General features: G+C 42.2%; 1 long non-coding RNA gene across 5 annotated transcripts; it reads right to left on the bottom strand.

Moving 5' to 3' along the window:
- Positions 1 to 5,839: 5,839 nt before the first annotated feature.
- Positions 5,840 to 19,497, bottom strand: LOC128877663 (uncharacterized). Of its 5 annotated transcripts, none has more exons than XR_008457281.1 (5): positions 19,143 to 19,497; positions 18,872 to 19,066; positions 9,021 to 10,110; positions 8,672 to 8,928; positions 5,840 to 6,568 (listed from the first exon to the last, which is right to left on the bottom strand). It is a non-coding gene; the product is annotated as an uncharacterized LOC128877663 (long non-coding RNA). The 5 variants fall into 5 exon arrangements; XR_008457287.1 differs by having other exon boundaries at positions 8,672 to 9,192; positions 9,273 to 10,110; XR_008457284.1 differs by having other exon boundaries at positions 8,672 to 9,709; positions 9,906 to 10,110.
- Between the last annotated feature and the right edge of the window lie 401 nt (positions 19,498 to 19,898).

Below are 19,898 nucleotides of genomic sequence, written 5' to 3'. Positions count from 1 at the left end.
CCCCCCCCCCCCCGAGGGAAAAGAAATGCGGCTTAAACGCTTAAAAGCGCGACGTGTAAACGTTAATTATCGTGGCTCGCACGCGAGGCAAGCGACGAGCAATAATTATTTTCGCAACGCGCCGCGATTAATTCAAGTGGTTGCGGCGACTGTAGAGGGTGGCGGTGGACAAGCTTAGCACCCCGCCTCGCTCGTACATAAAACCAGAACGTAGTCACGAGCACTTGGCTTGAATATTACGTACCGCCGGGTAGGACGTTGTGTGTACATCGCTTATGTACAGTCAGCTAGATTAGTACACCTTCCCTTGAATTTCAACAGTCTGGTTATTACAGGATGTGTTACGTTTTAGCTCGACTCTATTACGTTTCCATTTTTTACCATTTCTTCCACTGGTGCGTTGCGACTAAAATCTCGAGGATTGAATTCACCCTCGGGGTCGTAAATCTCGAGTTAGAAATTATGTTATGCTGGGTGGTGCACATAGGATTAAAATTGACCACTTAATCCATGAATTGTTATTATTCATGAATAATGGATTTATTCAAAACGTTTATAATAATATGATTGAAATTGATCAGTGGGTCTGATTGGTAACAGTACAATCAGTAATCAAGTAGATTATACAGTTACCAATCAGACATAAATTCGTCTCTTGAAATAATTAAAACAACCACAATGCTCAACTCACAAGGAGGTACATAAGTCTCAATTCTAACTTAAACCACCATCATATTTTGTAGTTAATAATTGTATCAGATAAAAGATCGTGCCCTTTTCATTCGACGCGAAATTCGTGGCATCGCGAGCAAAACTAGCTCGCCACTGTAACGCGGCGTTGAACAATTTCCTTTATCGCCGTTGAATATTCATATAGTTAAATGGGATTTTTCTTCGCGCTTGAGAAAGAAGTTCCCTGGGCGTTTACTCGAGCAGACGTTCTATCGCGTGCGAGCTGTAACCGGCTATCAGTTCAATTTCTTAGCTATAGCGACCTCGAGCAGTCGCGCAGTCAGCCCAGTAGAATTAACCCGTCAGGTGTCAGTCGTTGGAAGCCAGCACGGCCAGATAAGGGAATAGAAAAATGTTCAGCTATTTCTGGCGATCTGCGCAACCGCTCGCATCGGCGATAGTAAATGCGTGCTTCTGGAAAATGCAACACGTAACTTGATAATTCTCGGCCCAAGGATATCTGCACTTTTGTAAACGATCGCCGTCCGAGAGTTATTATTTACGTACACGACAGACCGCTATTAAAAAGAGAAACGAGCCTCGTTAAGATACGCTTTACGGTGTTGTGCGAAAAATCGCAACGATCGAGTATCTCGTGTTTCTTTCGACTCCACTTTCGAGTCGGGTTACGTTTGATACGAACGAGAATTAACATTTGCTATTAGTAGATGTATCGTGGTTGTAGGAATCTTTCTTTTCTGTGGCGATAAGAGAGGCGATTAGGTGTTATCAGCTTGGTACCAATTTGTCTCTTGATACTGCGAGACGTGGTAATTAGTTTTGCTTGTTTGTTCGTGTTACTTCTACAATTTTTCAAACTGTTTAAAGAATTTTTTTTGTTTTGTTAAGAAATTGACGGTTTGGGGAATTCAATAGAACCAATTATTCGTCCATTGAGGTTGAAAAGAAATAATGGACGAATTATTCGATTAACAAGCCGAATAAAAGTTTATACGTGTAATTCAGGGCGCGTCTGCAGGCAGTAAAAGTGTGTTTTATGAAACCTTCGTATATCACTCATGAAAAAGACTGTGCCTCCCACCCTCTCTTAGCGCTAGAGCGTGAGATAGTCGGGGGTTGGTTTAAGGCGCGGTAAGGCAGACCGAGTTAAGGTTAGGCAGGGGATGTTTCCTCGCAATTACGCGTAGCTACATCCTCCCGTTGCTTTATGGACCGACGGTTGCTGCAACCGCCGCCCGGCCCCTCCTCGGATTCCTCGGTTGCTTACGATCCGACAAATATCCTTAAGGACTATCTGAATCGTACGTTTTCGGGCCCGCCACGGCCGATTACACCGGTTATTAATGATACGCGGGATGTAATTTCTTTTTAGGGCCGCGTCGCCGCGTCTAATTGCCGTTCAGCTGAACGCCTGTTATGCGTCTCGGGGTTGAAATACGAAAAGCGGAAGAGACCCGGTTTACGCGTGCCTCGTAACGGTATCGCGCATGAATTTTTAATTAAATTTAATTAAAGTACGCGGGGGCTGGATTTGGTACGTGTTAGGGAACGCGTGTAAGCAAATACTTGCATGAATGGAATCCTGGGATATTAGACGCTTAGCGTCGAATCGTCTGTCTCCATTCCTTTGCGTAGAATTCATTTCTTTCGTGTTCCGTCGTCAATGACAATTTTCTTGAGTTCAATTTAACAATTATAAATGATCGATTCTTCTAGAGTCTTAGACTAAATTGTTTTTCACGTGTTACACTAGATATTGTATTGTATACACTTTTAACATTTAACGAGCCCTTCAGTTATTAAAAACCGACGAATAATTACGACAGAGCTCAATTATTTAACACTCGATTAGGAAACGTATGGATAGTTGAGAATCTCCACTATCGAGAAAAGCATGATTTGCAGACAGAAGCTATCAAGAATCATTCTGGCATGGTAAGAGAGATTCCCGGTTACACGCCATATTACCCGTTCATGGCGAATTCGTGTCACGTAACCTGATATTCATGGCGCAGAATGTAGAATTACCTGATAATTCTAACCGCTTTATGAAACTCACTGCGACGTCGCTCGTTCGCGAATTACGTTACCCGTGTCAGGGACTTTTCGTGGTTGTCGTTCCCCTGGATTGAAAATAGGGACAGTTTATTAATTAAAGAATCCACATCCGTATCTCTTACAGTCCACACATTTTTTTCATATGCAAATTGCATCGTTCCAATATGGACATACAAAAATACACAGAAAAATATCATCCGATGCATTAAAACTACCAAGCTTGGACAATTTACTTCAAAATTGACCACAATTTTTGGAGAAAATTACTATAACAGAGAATCGAGTTTATTAATTGATTAGCTCGTTTCTCCTCTCTCTAATTACAAAGATGTATGTATGGAACAGCTCGGTCACTCATATCTGGATGACATGGCGTTCAACGCGTTAAGTCAGTCATCCTATTGTTAATTAACCAGCAAAGAAAAATATAAGAAGATTGTTTTAGTGTTAATTCTAGCGCCACCCATTTGAAAATGAAAACTGATCGAAAGCGTGTAAACGAATTACAGTTGGCTCCCAAATGAGCCCAGAGGGCAACGAACGCGAAAAGCCGGATATCTGGAGAGAACAAGCTTATCATGCAGCCACGGACGTCGGCCAATCTATAGGGATAAAGTTTCCCAGAGCATTGTTTGGCGAGTCTCGGACCTGGGAACGGCAATGAGACGCTCCGACGATTTTTTCTCTCTCCTCCCTCCTCTTTTTTACTTTCGAGAATCCACCGGCAGATCCTTCGAATTCCTCGAAAAACGAGTTATCCCACTTTTTCGACGTATCCCGCTTAAGCTCGAAATCCGCTTGTTTATACAAACTAAGGCGGGCGAGGGTATTTAGAAAAGGACGGAGAACGACGGCGAAGCGAGGAGGAAAAGCGAGTGGCGGACGAGAAAAATTCTCGCACGGATGCATGGTTCGTACAATTTCACCCCTAACCGGTAAACTTTTCTTTTTAGTCCGACAAGCCTCTTATTGTGAGAGACAATTCTAAGAACTGGCGCTCTTTCCCGGCCCCCTCTCGCCCCGCGCTTAGTTTCCTCGCGAACCTAGACTTTCCCCGCACCGTTTCGTTTTCGGTAGGCCCGAAACTCATCTTCCTCTGGGGTGAAGCTTCATCTCCTTTTCCTGTTCCACCAGAACCTGTTACCATACCCCTAACGCCAGGGACCCTGTCGAATTTTTCTTCCCTCGCTACATTTCCTTCCAAGTGTGCTATGTATAATTTTAGTTGAGTAGTTTCGCGAATTTTCTTCTATTTTCTTCATTTTATATTTGTTAGTTTAATTGTTGGGCTCTGTGCTATCTGAATGTATTTGGAGCAATAGGTTTTATTGTTTGAAGTAAGTTATTATACTGTTTAATATTATTAATTTATAACTAATCGAAATAATTTTCCAAATCTAAGGGACTGATTGAAATTCAGGAGAACGAAACAAAGGTATGTTAAAAAATTGATGTAGTCAAGTTTACGGAATAACTGTCAATCCATGAATCGATTAATTAAAATCCACCCCTCCCCAGCGAAAGAAACGTGAACACATTACTTAGTTACTTAGTGCTTTTGGTCGAGCAGCGATTACTCGAAAAAACGGAAGCGCATTCAAACAATAGCCGCGCGACTAATGCTAATTCCCAATGACCATTTTATCGTTACACGGTGCCGTCAGTGCTCAGCAAACACTACCTTGGACAAATTGTCAGGACCGCGCCGAAACCGATCATTAACGATCCCTCACCTCTCTCCGCCCCCTCTGTCTCCTCGCCTCTCGGACTGACCTCCGCGTGCAGTTTGTTTTACGAGACATTCAGAAGTGTGTAACAGTCGATTTGCATTTATATTAGTGTTCGGCGAACCGTGAGTCTTGAACTATTGTCTGTCCCACCCCGTCAATTTGAGCGTTACCCGTAACGGTCGACCCCGTTTCGAAACCCCCTTTCCCCGCTCCTCCCGGCCCCCTCCAAAAACTTTAAACTCTCCAGGGTCTCTGTTTAATCGCACGGAATGATAGCCGAGAGATATGAGAACAGAACGCTGGCAACAGAAGCAGCCGTTCGTCCGCGGGGACTAAAAGTCGATCGCCGATACAAGAGGGGCTTGGCCAGCGTGTTAATTCGCCCGGTTGATACACGTTAACGGATCTCGCGTCTAAGGGGCAGATGCCAGTTCACGATAAATGAGAACGACAAACGGCGCGTGAAATACAATCAGCATCGCGACGGAGAGGCGTCGCGCGAAGATTGATCCTTCGGAGAGCGAGAGTGGCCAGAGCGCGTTTAAACCCTCGACAACCGAGCGGAACAGAAAAATGCACGATGAGATCGGTGAGGAATAATTCGTTGTCAAATTAGGCTTTGCGTTGCGAACCTTGAAACTAGAGAATCTGGAGAAGGGGTTGAAGGGTCGTGACTGGTTATCGAGTTTATTTTTGTTGGCAACATTTTCAAAGAAAAATTTCATTTATCAATGGTCTGTTAAATAAATCAAATACATGTATTTTTTAACACATTCGTGACCGATAGATATTTTACGCTTCTAATACCAAGTTCAGACAAAAATTAGGGCGAAGATAGATGTTACAAAATATGTTGTAAATATGAAGTGTGTTTCATAGCCACGAATAGAATTTGAAGTAGCGAGTGTGTTAATTGGCTGTTACAAACATTACAATAACAGAGATAAAGTGATTTAATTCAAGCAACTTTACCGTACACGACGTTACCTCGCGAAACGCGACGATAAGGAGGCGGTTCCCGTTTTCTTTTATAATTAGTCCGATAAAGACTCTTCGTTCGAGGAGGTCATCCGACTTTATGGCACCATCTTAATGAAACAAACTGAAGGGGAAATTCCGAGGGGAAATTGTTAGCCAGAAACTTAGAAAAGAAACTCGCAAGACATGTTGGTCAAATATAGCGGAACTTTCGCGGGCCGTTAAGTCTGTTACACGGTGTCTGCTTCCTAACGATGTTCGCGGATTCTTTAGGAAACGATAACGAGACACAGTTTTCATGCTAAATCTTGCCTTGCATTACATACTCAAGCAATCTTAGACGATTTGAACAGGACAGTTTGAACGGGAGAAGTCTGCGTGTGGTTTGTTTACATTTATTTGTTTTGTTTTCTTGTGAGAATTGAAGAATGTATTTATAACTTTATGTTTCTGTTAATAAAATTCAGTTCAAGTTCAGACACTTTAAGGCATTCTTATGGTGTACATTTATGCTTCGACAAATTTCACAAGAACAATAAATAGAAAATGGTCTAGCAACCCCCAATCAACACTACAAACGAAAAACTTCCGGAAAAAAGGTAACAGAGCCATTAAAGGGGTTAACTTCCGACATTTCCATTCCGTTCGCTAATGACAGAAGGTATTCCGCGTTCGTTAGCGGTCACGGGGGGTTCCTGATGTTCGTATTACCTTAAACAGGTAAACGTTAACTTCCCTTGTGAAGCAGTTGCTACTAAACTCATTGTTTTCAGCGGGAGATGATGGGACCAGGGAATGCGACCACGGACCAACAATATACGCAAACGTATGCTCGGGAGGTCGGTTGGATCTTCGTGGCGAGATAGTAAACAGCAACGCCTTCTCGGTTCACACTTGGCAACACCCCGACTTGGGAGCTCGAGTCCTCAAGGGCGTAGTGCCTTCAGCTACCCTTGCGGTTGACCGAACCCCGTAAACCCCATAAATAATGACGCGGTGGTCTCCGCCGCTGTGCCAGATGCGCCGCTTCGTTGCTTTTCAGTTTCGCTCTTCCGACGTCGTTTTCATCGGATTTCGTGTGCTTCACGCTGATAAGAAATTGCGCGATCCTGTAACACACGGTATGCTATTATTACATGGTTTTATTCAGAGATATCCGTGAACGTGATTATTTTAAACCAGCCTTCTACTTTGTAACGTTAAAGACCCTACTTTATTATTTTTTGTTGCGAATACTGTTTACCTTAGCTTTCTTAAATTTTCTATATTTGTTTCTATGTATTTGAAAAATACTTGTATTGTTCTTCATAAGGAAATATTTATTCAACGAAGGGATATTAGAATCGAAAGGTTTTGGTGAAATTAAATTCTATAGAATATTATTCCAAAATGACACTTCCTAAAATAAATACTTTCAATCATTTTCACAAAAAAGAAACTACTCAAACTACCCTACAAAAAAAAAACAATAATTAACGTCTCGTTTTCGCACCACAATTGCCTCCAGTGTTTCAACCCCTACCACTATGCCAGTAATTCGCTAAAAAAATCACACCTCTACCTAAAGAACTGCCGAGCTCCGACAGAGGCCGGCCACGGAAAATATCGTTGCTAGGACGGCGATAAACGATTAGTTTCTCGTTCATTTTCGAAAAGGCATTCGCTGACTGGAACACGGAACATTTTTCGCCGCATATGGCGGCGTGGTTTCGCGCAACACCTGCGCGGGCAATACGTTAATGTGTCAAATTGATGGACCCCTTCGTAATTAATAGAGGAGACTCAGGACTGGCCGACTGCGCGATAGGGCAGAGGATGGAAGGGGTTTGGTGGTGTGCGCGAGAGATTTGCAACCTGGCGTTGGACCGATTTAAAACTGGCAACGGGCACATAGTAGGCGCCCGCTAATTGATACGTGACCATTAATTACTGTGTCATTTTCGCGGAGCTGTGTTGCGGCGCGCGCACGTGCTCCTGACAAGAGTCTACGTTCGGTTTCCGGTGCAGGACGAAACGATACTGGCTGACCGAGAGAGAAATCGAGACAGCTGTGAAAAATAAATAGATTTTTCAGAGAAAAGAATGGAGAATCGGGAGTTGGACAGAGGTCGAGGGAATCGGGCTCAAACAGAGAGCAGGACGTTTTCAGGATAATTATACACGGCACGATTTATCCTCTTAATATCGTTCTGGACTTTAATTAAAAATGACCTTCTTCTCGTGCTTACCTCTCGTACGCTTTACCCAATGCTGCGGCGCCTTTGCGTGGCGTCAGCTTTCAGTGCCCCCATGAAATGGAATTTGCAAGTTGAAATGAAATTAATACCTCCGAGAATGTTCGTTTATTCAGTGTAAATATAAAATGTATATGTGTGCAGGAAAATAGGTAACCATGGGATAAATTTTATAATTTAAAAATTCGTGAAAAATTCTGCACCTCGTCAAACTACAAATGATTTTTATAAATTTCATGCTCATAACACTCTAATTTAGGTTTAATTCTATAACACTAATTGCGACATGCATGTAATTGTTAATCTCCTGAAGAACACCTTACCCTCGATGACCAAATTTCGAAATTCAAAGTTTAAATAAGATGATCCTTGTCGCTTAAATCAAAATTCCATTACTCTGAGCAAAAGGAGTTATCTCAACCTCGTGTCATGTCCTAATTTAAACGTTAAAAATGATGTCTCAAATGACCCACGTTACATATTAAAACGCTTACAGCGACTCACACATCGCGAAACCTCTAACGTGTTAAACGTGCTGGCTTTTTTTGTCAGCCGATTTTTTATAACTTGACGATGCCGTCTGAAGGCCGTTGCGAGTCAACCGACTGCACGAGACGTACTCGTTAATTTGTGAAGTCAACGAGTCGAAAAGGTGAACAGCCCTACCTGGCATGAAACCGAGTAGTGAGCGCGTTCCACGGAATTTGCGGACTTGTTCGAGACTCTTTCGATGAATAAATAAAATTCTACAAATTCGTAGAGTACTTAATTGACTGTAGTATTATATATCATGCGACAAGAAGGATTAACGAGGATTAATAAATATTGACGAAGACAAGCAAATTATAAAGTAAGAGATTGTTAATCAAATGCTATTCAATGCTAAAACTCTACTAGACTCCATTCTCTAATAAACTGTATCATAGTTTTCTAACATCTTCATCTTTGTTGCAAAGAATAATTAAAGTTCAAGCGTACTTGCAAATTGACGTAGGTGTTTCTTGGAATTCGAGCAGGTTTGAACCGGGAAGACGAACAGTACATTATTCCATCGTCAGCCAAGGAGAAGCGGCGGTTAATTCTCCAATCAAGCGACAGTCCATCTGCATACGAATGCACGGAGCAGTTGCTTGACACTTCGCTGCTGATATCAAGTATCAAGATGAATGTACCTCTATGAACCATACGCCTTTGTACGTGAGAATTGCTTGCACTTGTTGAATGTCAGAGATACGCTGTAAAGCGAAGACATTAAACGTTGCCATTGTTCCAGTAATATAAGTGCCAATTAATGAAGATATTACATTTTAGATAATGGGCAACTCACTTTTTGTCGTATTAATTACTCCATGCTACGCGTCACAGCGACACTATCGATCAAACAATGGACGAGTCTTCGACAGGTGAATATTTAATTGAGCAATAATACTCCGAAATCAAAAGTTCTTCGCGCATAATTTTAATGGAATAAGAGGAAAAATATTAAGAGAATAATCGTACTGGAAAAAGGTGAGAATGGACAGAACCAGGAAAATGTAAGGCAAGAAAGTATTAGCGATGAAAATTATTAGGGGCTTACGAGATAACTTTCGCCGTTTTGCTCTTCGTGAGATTTTCAGGTATTACTTTGCGACTTCATCTGCTGCTTCGTTCCCGTGCGTCGACAACAGATAGAATCAAAATTGCGTCTACCTCCGTAACGACCACCGTTAATTTTTCCCTCGCTTCGGGGGGTGAAAATCATCCGCCTAGCCTCGTCGTTGTCTCGGCAGATTTCATCGAGAGGACGACAGAAAAAGACTTTGCTAAATATGTCGCCTCGCAGACACTTCCGGAAGGTGGCAAATTTCTTTAAAAAACCAATCTCGCTGACGCTTAACAGCTAATTTTTCTTCTAGAATTGCTATTTACGTCTTGACGCCGGGAGAGATTATCTATCTCCCATGAATTTATTTTATGGAAGCTTCAAACCCTGTCAAGGTATTGAACGTTTCCTCACGAAGTGACAAAGAGAGTCTATTAGAAGGATACGATGATTTAAAAAGCAATTGCAATTTCTGTGATTAGAAAGTGATTTGAAAGGAATGTGATAAAAAATATGAGAGGTATTGTTTACAAGTAGGTAAACAAATTTTTAAAAATAATGCAAAAATTAATGAACAAATACCTCTAAACAAATTCTTCAATTATTTGCATCTAAGTCTATACTTACATGTATATATTCTCCCTTTATGGCTGCACATCACAATTAAAATCAATGCGACTGCAAATTACTAAATTAATCTTGATTAACTAGTTTCCATCAGGTATCTTATTAAGATGAAAAATGTGTATTTTCTAGGCTCAATTAATTTTTCATCGAAGACTGCCAGCCACCTGTGTTGCATCATCCATTACGTCGCGGCTCGTGCAACGTTCTGAAATATCATTCACGATGCCATAACTTCCGAATCATAATGATACATCTGGTGCAGCGTCGTTACGTATTTGTTCTTTCGATGTCGCCGTATTACACGCGCGATCCTATAATGAATTTTCCATGGAACGCTCGGCCACGAATAAACTGTTATTATTGTCGGTTGTTTATCATTGGTCTCGGGAGCTCAGAAGTCGTTGCTTAAAACTGCATTATACGGTACTTCGCGGCGGTCGTAAAGCGTTCCTGTCGTCTCATGAAGGCATGGAATATTAAGCGCGATGTAAACACACGTTATGGTTTCGCGTATAATAAAATGGTGGTGCCATTAAAATTGATGAAACGTTTATTAACATTTCGCGTGGACATTAAGATCTTCACTCGGACATTCTTTATTCTTTGTGATTGATATTGAATCCAATAATCAAGTACATGGATTAAAACTGAGGTTTTATTTATTTTTACTTTTTTTAACTAATTAATTTTTATTTAAATTCAATGCGACCATTCCTCCTGTATAAATCAAAAATTACATCAATTTTGTTCACACCGGTATTAATAATAATATAAATTTTTTGTTATCTCCATAGAATTTTGAATATGACTTCATCCACATAGTTGAAACGCTACGTGATTAAATGGTCTGCGTTATAGACCGCAGTCTTTATTTATCCAGCAAGCTTTCGGCGTTTTAGCGCGATTTACATTGTAAATGTAATATTTGTAAGCGATGTAACGGGTTGGTTGCAAACGTTAGGCGCGGGTCGATGCCCCGTATTCCGTATTCCTGCGGCCCTAATCGAAACCTGGTTTCAACTCGATCGTATAAATTGAACTTTCCAGATCAGCGTCTCCGAGGCATTTCTGATCAAGATGCAGCTTCTCGAATCGAAGGCAATCACAGCATAGCTGCTGTATCAACGCTATTATTGCCACAGAATATGATAAGCGCGGTGGGTATCAGCTTGTGGGTAATGGTAATTACATAGAGAGCCCCGAGGCAACAAGGGAGGTGGCAACAATACCCCGTGCTCCGGGTGACGCAGAACTATTAGCTCCAAATCTGATACCCATAATTATACTCCTCTCGGATCTTACCCTAGCTCGACTCGACAGCTATAATTGAAACTACGACACGAAGAATACCAACGCGGCGAAACGTACAATTTTTGCTGGCTCAACACTGTGGAAATATGAATAGAACAGACAATAATCATGGAAATATCAAGAACCGAAAACAATAAGTTAGTATTGTCAGTTTTTGATGCGATTGCTTTTAGAATTTCATTTTTTAATCAACACACAAATGCTATGTGTACTACACGTACGATTTAGTTCGCTACGAATTTTGTGATTAAAAAGTAGAACCCGGAACTATTATAGTTTCAGCTTTCATCCACGAATATTCATTTTGAGTTCAATTTTCGTTCCTCGCCAATGAAAAAATATTCGGTACTATTATTTTCCAATATTCTAGGCGAAGGATTACTATTTTTCAATACCTTATTCGTATTCCAATTTTCGGAGAAATTCAAGAACATTGATAGATTTAAAAAGTGAACATTGGATCTATGTCTACACATCTTTTACTATTTTAACGAGTACTTGACCACTTTGTTTTCAATTAGGAACTCGTTACAAATTCTAAAAAAAGCATCAGCACTTTAAGTCCCCCGCCAATGATCAAATCATCGTATCGAGAGTGCAATGTTCGAGCAGGAGTTATTTCTGGAATTTGACACGGAACACGTACAGTACATTAGTCGATGACGTAAACCGAACATCGCGGAAGTTCGGCCACCGATAGATAACCGATTTAGATGGCATGGCGGCAAGTTTTCCGTATCGGTCCAATTACCGGGAGAATTGCGGCCGTAGCCGAATCTGCCAGCTAAGAACATTTCTGCGCAACGCGATCCATGTATCTTAATCCAGATTATTAATTAAATTTGGCGCATAAAGCTGTTTCGGCTGGCGAACTCGGAAATATATTACCCCGAATCACTGAATTAATGCACCCGCGTAGTTGAGTGCACGCAAATATTTTGTCCGCGGATCAACCCCTTCCCGCCCCTAACTCGCACGCGCGCGCGCGCGCTCACGAAGTCGAAAATAAAATGCGGAACGAGATTTATTGCGAAAGTCCTGACGATATATTTCCCCGAATTGACGTTATCTCTATGTCTCATTATACGTGTTAGTGGGCGCGTTGCACGGTTTCCTATAAATCAACGGGGATTTCGCGCGACGAAATACTACGACGAGCAGTATAATCGCTCAATAGCAATATATGTAAGCCACGAGAACTCGCACGAGTTGATCTTCATTTGCTATTGTTTCAACGTCGAAGACAGTTGGCAGGGGACACGCACTCGCAGCGAAGAGCAAGATGGAATCAGTTAGAAAAACTTGCCTAGAAAGTATTTTTTATTAGGAATTATTAATTGATTAGGAGGAATTATTAATTGATTTGTTGTAGTCTCGGGATGTTCGATACTATTTTATGACGTTTAAAATATGTTCTTGGCTGTAAAAAATTAAATTCATAAAAGCAATTCATTTAACTAAATTTATTAAAAAAGTATTTGTAATTATTCCAGCGAACTATAATGGAATATATCCAGCTGTCTGGGGCTGCACAAATGTTCATGTAGGAATCTGTGTAAAACGAGCTATTACAAGAAATATTTTATTCCATTCTCCATAAAATAATAAAATTAATTCCTCCAAGTTATTCCTTATTCAGGCAACAAATGATCCAATGCTGCATCACAAATGATCCGTTCTGCAATCCGTTCTCCTGTTCCTGAGCGCTCCAACGAAGGGGTTAACATCCCAGGGTCTTCCAACCCCGCTGTGGAGGTCCTCAGGAAGGTAAGCGACCTCTATCTAGATCCAGTCGCAGTACCCCGATCGAAGATAGACGGCCGTCAATAGAAACGTGAGCAGCGCATGTAAATGTCAACGCGCGACGCGACGTCTGGGGTGTATCCGCGTTACAATTATCGCGGGGAAAGAATCTGCGCGTAGATGCGTATAACGAGGTCGCATTGATACGTCCCAGCGATTTGCAGGCAGCTGCGATTGCACGTGTAATAAAATCCAGTCCCGGGCCCCGGCCGTATTCATATCGTGACGTAGGTTTTTAGAGGCTTTTTCAAAGAGACACGCGAGCGACCTTTATGCTGTAGGTATACATTGCAATACGATCTCCAGCGTCGATTCAAAACGCGGAAATATTTATCCGAGCCGTGCTGTATGGACGGGCGCGAGCAAACCAACAGCAGAGGCGACTGATAGCTCGGCGTCTCATCCTTCGTCATCGGCGATACTCGTGCCGGGTATATTTATTTTATCGTATGAATGGATCGTTTGCCGGCGAATATAAATTGAACACTTACGCCGAAATAAAAAGGAAACAACGTCGGTGGGGCATTCAGCGTATGCTTTTTGCGATCGGGCATGAGCTATTGATTTTTCTGTATGTCAAGTGGGAGCGAAGACGTTGTTACACGAGCATTCCAGGACGAAACCATGGTCGAGGGATATCGGGGAAATAAATAAGATTCGGGGTGGGAGCTGGTTGTTTTTGAATGGATGCTTCTTGACTTAGGTTACGAATAATTACTCATTCTTGGACATGACACAATTTATAACTCATTTGCATTTGAAAATAAAAATGGCCATCCAAGGGAGAATTACATACTTGTCCCAACTTAATTTTTGCTCAGAATTACTTTAAAGCACACTCGATATTACCTACTTTGATTTTTTAACTCTGCACAACAGGAATTCGATCAGTTTCGGTTCAAAGAGTTCCCGGATTAATCCGCAAGATCGATAATGCATCGCGTTTAACGAGGATTAATCGAAAATAGCTACAACGAGGAATCGGCTGAAAGTACAGACTGGCTGATCAAGGGATGCGGCTGGGAGCAAACCCTTTGAATTCAGAGAATTTGATAAAATGATCAAAAGCACGGGTCACCTGTAATTTGCCCCATCACACTTTCAATGTCCTCGTCAACGTCACTCGCAGGACTGACGACTTGAAATCAAATAAAAAAAGAAAATAAGCGTTCCGATTTTTTCGTTCGTTTGACTGTTAGTCCGATCGTCAGCCGGCTCTAATCCAATCACTCCATTTCACCTGCAACGGTGCATTCTACGCGTATCTGCCCCCCATACGGAATTTTATAACTGAGCTAACTATAGAACACGCAGAATCTGAGAAAGCCTGGTGAAAAGGGGTCAAAGCGAATCATTGTTTACAGATGAATTTATGAATTCGGTAAACCAAGTATAGTACCTTCCTATTGCCACCTATGCTAAACGATTGGCGTCTATTTTATTATTCATATTTATGCTTGAACAAGTAAACATATTAACTATGACTATTCATCTTTCTTTGCATTGAATGTAGCTATTCAATTATTCTTTAATCGACTGACACATTGCGTACCACATCTAGATAAAATAGTCAATATTTAATAAACTTTCTATAATACATATCTACATAAATAAATTTTACATGTCTATGTATCTATAGTGAAGAATTTATTTGAAAACATCAAGTCTGTCATTTCATATAGACAAACTTATTTGATAAACACAGAGGGTACGAATATTTATAGAACTGACTGTATATCACAACGAGGTCTGTGTGTTTGTCTGCGACTAGAAAAGAACAGTCGACTCTTCAGCAAAACCGAACCCACAATTCCCAATAGCAAGTGGCGCATAGTAGGCACGCGAACAGCGAGAAAGGGCACAGAATTTATGACCAATTTATGAGGACGAGGGACTTTTGTAACTGTTCCTGCGGAGCATTCTTGCAGGTCGCGAGTAGTAGTGTCTGTAGGCGTTGCATAATTAGAAAACCACCCTAAGATTCATCGCTGGTGTTCGCCTGCCCCTCGAGACTGTCTTCGAGGGCGAATTGGAGACTACGTGTAGCTTGAAGCAACAGTAATTCTACCTTAAGTAGAATTTCGATTATTGTAGGGGTGACTCGTTTATTGCGTCCCGTTGACAAGTGGAAGAGATGAGCATTCTTAGCAAGTTTAAAGGAAAAGTCAACTGGTCCCTTTACTAAGTCTCTCATATTTTAACAATTACACATCTGGAAAATCCATTTCTAGTTGACCGTTCTTCAAAAAAATATCTCTAACCCTCAAAAGCAGTATTACTAACATTTCAAAATAATCTGTGACCCTTTCAACCCCACAAATCAATGCAACTCTACGAAGCTCCTAGTCAACTATATTTAATAACAAATTCTCAACATAAGTGTACGACCACCATTGTGAAGCGATAATTTTTCAAACAAAAATACCTGTTCCAGTGGTAGGCTGGCAGATCGGCCGTTCGTCCTCCATTCTTTCGTCTTCGACGGGACACGGTAGCGGCGCACAAAGGGTGGCTATTACAATTAGTGGACATTATGGTAGTACGTAGCCTGCGCCGTACCAACACGAACAAACCGACCGACGGATCAGTACAGTCTATCATTGCGAGGCAGAGTGTGCAGCTCCACCGAACCGTTCTCTCACCCCTTCCCCTCGCCGCCCCTAGACCGTTTCGCAACCGAAATACTATCCCCACCGAACGGTTTCACCGCTTCCACCACTACCGCCGCAACGGTCTCCTCCCACGCTTTTTCCGTACGTTCTCCGTCGCTCTAACCGTCAGTCCCGCTCTAACCCTCCGTTCCCCTCCCCGCCCTTCGTAATTACAAGCATTCATTTCACACTAAAAGCCGCTGGCGCTGTCCTGGTCCGTCCCGAAACGAGCCCCGCGCGAGTCGCATTTTCGCTACGGATTGCCACTCGTCCACTACCAACCTCGCCACCAACCCTCCACCCCCGACTACGCGCGCCATCTACGTTCCAACGCTTTCCCGTTTCGAACCCTTTTCCAAATTTGCACGATTACAGGGCGGCCCGCTGCCTAACGCCGATCGTTCAGACGCGAGTCGGCACGGTCGACGTCCTCGTCGACTGGCCAAAAATTTTTGTCCGTCACCGTCTGGCTGTTTTTCATCGCTTTGTCCCCGGCGAAAATATTGATGACTGCCCTCGACTCGCCGCCACCCCTCATGACCACTGATGGATGACGCAGATTTCACGTTGCCCCAGAACGCTAACGGCCGGGGGGTGAATGGGTGTTCCAGAATGGAAACGCTCTGGGTGCTATGTCGGATGGAATGTAGTATTATTCGCGGGTAGTTTTCGGATGAGTCTCCGGGGGGGGGGGGAGGGGGGCTGTGTTTTGGGACCTTAGAAGGCTAATCGTGGGATTAGAATACTCTTAATATACTGTTTGATTCAAGGAGCTGCTGAAATTTCTGTTATTTTTGAATGTATAGTTTAAAATGACAGGATATTATTTTAATAAAAAGCTTTATTAAAAAAGGTGAGAGAAAAAATAATTTATGAGAGAAGAGAAAAAAGAGAAAAAAGAGAATGGTTAAAATAAGAGACAATTAATTTTAGTTGAAAATCACAGGATTTCCGATACAAACATTCTCGGCTGTATAAAAGGAAATGTTAGCATTCGTCCAACCCTCGTTCGGCACTTAAAGAATGAATTCGTCCCGTACCGAACATTTCACCTCGAAAGAGAGCTATAATACCCGTGAAATCCATAGTCATTTGCTACGCGCGTATGTTCGCGTCCACGTGTGGACGATCGCGTATGTGCGAGTGTAACGTGCAGGAGGAAAAAGGACGAAACGGTGGGCGATTCCGGAGGGTGTGAGAGAGACGGAAAAAAACAGGAAACGAGAGAAGGGCAGAGGGGGTGGCAACGAACAGTACCGTGGAACTCGGAAGTTTTTTATTCTCTAAATATCGGACCCAATCAGGCACCCTCGGTTCTCTGCGCGCGCGAATATAAATGCCCACCATCTCGTCTATATAATCATGGGAGTGTGAAATTAACCAGCCAATCCTGCAGCCAACCGCAAAGCCCGCACACATCGCACGGTCTGAGCCGACGGCCAACCCCCGATTGGCTCTTTCAGAATTTTCTGCGGTGTCTGAATTTAAATGCCGAGGTGAAGGATGGGAACGGGTGTGGGCGTTGGTGTTCTTCTGCCTGAGAAGGCATCGACGCGTCAGTGAGGAACGATAAACGTTATCGACGGTATAGGCTACCCCTCGCAGCTATGAGCCTGATCGAACTTCGCTGCTTCCTCTCGCCTAGGCGATCGGTTCTTGCGAGGTATTGAAACCAACAGGCGATTGCAATCGCGATCCGTTACACGTGGTCTTTAGGATTGTGTCTTTTAATGAAACACAAATAGCGTTGAATGTAACCGATTGTTTACCTTATATTGTTACCTTAATTTACCAAAATGGGTGTCTCTTCAAGTTCATAATTGGATTAAAATAATTAGGCTTCTAAACAATTATAAGTCTCAAAGTTAGAAAGAAACATATGAGCAAAAATTTATGAACTACTACAAACCCTTCCGCGTCAAACGATATTAAATTGTTGCATCAGAAAAGACAGATTCAAGAAGAATGTTTAATTAAACTGTTCTTGTAATTTCACCAAGTTCCTCTCTACTCCCTGCAATTTTTTGCATGAAAAAAAAAAAGAATATTAATAGTAATTTAAGCACACGCAGAACGTAGTACGACTTCTTTTGTGTTTTAGAATCCATAATTAAAGAACCAATTACGGAACCCGCTCTTTCATTGTCCGCGGTATGCAATTAGTTGTCTATATACTTTTCGGTGCCTGAAAACAACGTTCATTGTTCCTCATATAAAAACAGCAAGTAGTAACGATATACGCGACCGTATGCGAGGGTAAGTTTTAATAACAGCATTTCGCAGTCTACCTTGTAAATAGCATTTCTCATTTTCTTCCGATGCAACTCTGTATCCGATGAGTTGATTGGATTCGCGATGATTATTTTCATATTGAAGAATTTTCGGCGAAGTCATTTAGCGTATGAAACCTATGGCGGATATTGCAGTATTGCATCCGTTGCAAAATTTTTTTGCGTTCTCGACTGAAGTTTATTGTACACGTAATTTAATACGCGAAACGTTTGGATGTACATATCTTCATTGTTTGTATTTTACAAGAAAATATACAAACGGACATTTATTATCTATTTGATTCGATTTTTTTAATTTAAAATATTTTTCAGAAAATATATTTTTATGATAATCGTAGTGTAAAAACTTATTAGAACCACGCAGAGATCAAGAAACGTTGATGAAAAACAGTATTAACGAGAATTGATGCGCGAAGATGGACAAATACGTGGGATTACGGCTAATTGGGACACGTTATTATCAAAATACTTCGGGCCAATTAAGCGACCGCTCTAATTACGTCAGCTGGTCCTTTAAGGTTTGTCCCAAATACACGGCTAACCTGATTAATCGGCGACCCAATTAACCTGGAATCCACTGGATATTTTTGGATGAATGGAGCACACAACCACCGACGAAGAGCCACCTACAGTAATGAATTTCACGCAGTCTGTGATACCTTTGTGTTAATTTGCCCCTATTGGAATAAAATTCATGAATTTCCTTCTCATCAACACGTGTACCGAAACTTCCGTAGCAGCGGTGTATGCATATGCATATTCAGGATGTCCGATGAAAGACGAACAATATTCCAAGTTCGCCTTTGTCCTTAAAATTCAATAAAGCATTCAAGGCTTTTAAAGCCAATTAGTTCGCCACCAACCACAATGAATAAATTCATCGCGAATAATTCGGATTATCAAGTCTCACCTGGAGGAGCTGACAGTGGAGGCCCAAGAGAGATGGAGAGAATCAGCTTCCATCGATCTTCCTTTGTACCTCAGTGGTCTGATGCGTGCACTGCTATTCGGAGAACGTCGCGAGATTCAAGATTCCTTTTACGTGCAGTTGTGCCGGGCATCCGTCCAATGCATCGCGATAAAATAATGACATTTGAGCCGTTCGCTGCACAAATCGATTAACTTCACTTTTTGAGAAATGTTAAATTTAAGTGTCAAAGGAAAATTGGTGTATTCGTTACTTTTTATATTTAATCCCATTTCTCAACATTTTGTTTCAGGGAGTTAATCGACTTGTGCAATGAACGGCTCTTTTACTGTAATAATATATACAGAATATACCATCCCTACGTCACATCTCATCACCCTCAAGGTACCTAAACACACAGCGCAAAACTAATGATCGATTCGTCCTGAAATAGCCCTACACGCGAAAAAGATGAGAACGTGCGGCAATGAGACAACGCGGAAATCGGTTTCCCGTGGCCGCGAGGCCGTGCGCCCCTCGCGACAATAGCGAAGATTAAACGAAACAGCCGTGCCGCACACGGCGAGGGGGGCCGGGTAGTTTCTGTTTATCGCATCATATAAATACGGAATTAATTAAAACTGCGGAGTTAATTGAATTTTTATAACCTTTTGCAGGGACGCGGCTCTCGACCGACGTCGCCCGCGACGCCAGCGTGGCCGCACTGCGTTAACTGGGTAGTTACCGAGTCTCGACGCCCCCTACCCTTTCCCCATTCCGGTAAGTGTAATAGCGTCACGGAAATATTACCCTTTTGTGGAGAGAGGAACGCGTCGAGCCCCCTCTCCAACCCACCCACCTCCCCCCTCATCCTCTCGCTCTAACTCCACCGTTTGCGCCCTCGTGCCCCTTCCGCCCTCTGATAAAATCGCCCGGAGGAATTTACGACGACGATGCACAATCTGCTCGCGAATAAACGGCCGTTGTGTACTTTTAACGAGGTAACCGAGTCTCGCTCGCTACTCGTATG

Source organism: Hylaeus volcanicus, chromosome 1 (genome assembly GCF_026283585.1).
Source record: "Hylaeus volcanicus isolate JK05 chromosome 1, UHH_iyHylVolc1.0_haploid, whole genome shotgun sequence".
Taxonomy (NCBI): domain Eukaryota; kingdom Metazoa; phylum Arthropoda; class Insecta; order Hymenoptera; family Colletidae; genus Hylaeus; species Hylaeus volcanicus.
This window is presented reverse-complemented; position numbering and strand designations above follow the sequence as displayed.